Raw genomic sequence first — 2,401 nt, forward strand, 5'->3', positions numbered from 1 at the left:
TGTTTTTTACTTGAAGGGCTGAATTTCTGCTCAGTAAATATAAGAGCATAATAAAGAATAACAGAAGGCTTAAGGTTTTGGTAAATCCTTAGACAACCTGATATAATTATATGATTATAGTAAAACAAAAATATGGATGTTAAGCTTTCTATAGTAAAGTGTTCAAAGGGGTGAAATGGAATTTTGCTAAGATTTTTGTGCATCACATATAGCACCAGGTAATATGCCTTAAAATATTTCTGAAAATTTTAAAGAATTCCCTGCATATCCTTTATGAGGTATTGTGCCAGGAAAATGGTTGAGAAATCAGAAACTCTTGAGATGTGGGTGCTGGGTGCCCACTAATCCAGTGGTTTTTAACATTTTTACACCTGTGGAGCTCCAGTTGGAAACTCCTTAACTAGGCAACTTCTTGGGTGATTTTTCCAATGATCTGCTTTGTTACTGAATTGAAGCTCATGCCTTTGAAATGCCATACTTACCTCTGGGAGCAGAAGCAACATTTGGGACATCTGAGAGCGGCAAAGAAATTACTACATTGCTCTCCTTTTTCCTTTTGTTTCATGTGTGACTGCTAATTTCTTGTAATATGCGTATTACCTGAGTACCAGCAGAATTATTTTGGATTTCTTTTTAAGACATTAAAAATTAAAAGCTCTCATCAGTATGTTATTTATTCAACTAGATTATCTAGTGATCTTTTATTGTCTTAATTCACTTTTTAAATTAATAATGCAAAAATATGATTGTATATATTTAAGTGTAAAGGTGATAAATACACACTGGGGAATGATTGCCAAGTTTAAGGGATCAATATGTCACCTCACACAATTTATGTATGTGTGTGTGATAAAATGCTTCCAAGTCTACAGTTGTGTATATTAACTTTAGTTACCATGCTGTATATTAGTGCCTCAGAACTTAAACTAAAATTTGTGCTTTTTAATCTGTGTCCTGCCACCCTGTTTCTTACATCCTCATCCTTTGCCAACCTGCTTTCTATTCTGTTCTTATAAAGTGTCTTTTTTTTTTGTAAATTTAAGATTCAACATATGAGTGATGTCATACAGTATTTATTTAAATTTCAAAATTTAGGACTCTAGGTTCATCCATATTGTTGCACATAAAAGACTTTCCTTTGGGGCTGGAGTGATAGCACAGCGGGTAGGGCGTTTGCCTTGCATGTGACTGACCTGGGTTCGAATCCCAGCATCCCATATGGTCCCCTGAGCACCACCAGGAGTAATTTTTGAGTGCCGAGCCAGGAGTAACCCCTGAGAAATGCTGGGTGTGACCCAAAAAGCAAAAAAAAAAAAAAAAAAAAGACTTTCCTTTTTTATGGCTGAAAGTGTTCCTGTGTGGGTGTATGTGTGTGTGATTTTTGTTTCAGCATATTTTTTGATTCCCCTTTTGATTTCTTCATAGACACGTTGCTTGCTGACAGGTTTTAATTTGTTTTTTTCAATTTTCATATATTTGTGAACTTTCCAGGTTTTTTTCTACTGGGAATTGTAGTTTCATACCATTATAGTTGGGAGAAATATTTGATATTCAGTCTTAAATTTTTTGGAATTTATTTTGTGATCCAGCATATGCTCATTGCTTATGGAGTGTTGTATGTGGTTAAGAGGAATGTTTTCTGCTCTTGTTGGATGGAATTTTTTATGTATGTCTTTTAGGTCATTTGGTGCAGTGTTACTGAGTTCATTATATCCTTGATAATCTGTCTGGATGAACCGTTCTTTATTGAAAATATAGTATTGAAGTTTCCTAGAACTGTTGTATTACTGTTCATTCTTGTCACCAGATTTGTAAAAGGTAAAAGGTAAAGGCCCTCCCGTTGGTCGTCGATTTGCTCGAGCGGGCCCAGTAACGTCTCCATTGGAGACTTTGTTGTTACTGTGTTTGGCATATCGAATACTCTCGGTAGCTTGCCGGGCTCTCCGAGAGGGGCGGAGGAATCGAACTCGAGTTGGCTATGTTGGCCGCTTGTAAGGCGAATGCCCTACCCGCTGTGCTATCACTCCAGCCCTCCAGATTTGTAAATAATTATTTAATATATTTGTTTCAGTGTTGGGTATGTGTATATCTAGAATTGTCATGCCATCTTGAATTGGCTTCTAACCCTTCCTATAATTACTTTCTTAGGTTTCTTGTTACAGTGAGTGTTAGTCCATTTTACTGAGTAAAGGTTTTAGAGATAGTGTCAAGGACTGGAGTGCATGTTTTGCATGTGTAAGCCTGGGGCTGGTCCCTGGCTTTGCATTGCCCCCAAACATTCACTGCTGGGAAGGTCTTCCCCGCCCCCCCCAGGGGGGAAATGTGTGCTTTTTTTTTTCTTTGATGTTTTTCTCTGCTTGCATGGACTATCTTTTTCCCCTCCCTTTACTTTCAGTCAATG

Source organism: Sorex fumeus, unplaced genomic scaffold (assembly GCF_029834395.1).
Source record: "Sorex fumeus unplaced genomic scaffold, SorFum_2.1 ptg000033l, whole genome shotgun sequence".
NCBI classification, from domain to species: domain Eukaryota; kingdom Metazoa; phylum Chordata; class Mammalia; order Eulipotyphla; family Soricidae; genus Sorex; species Sorex fumeus.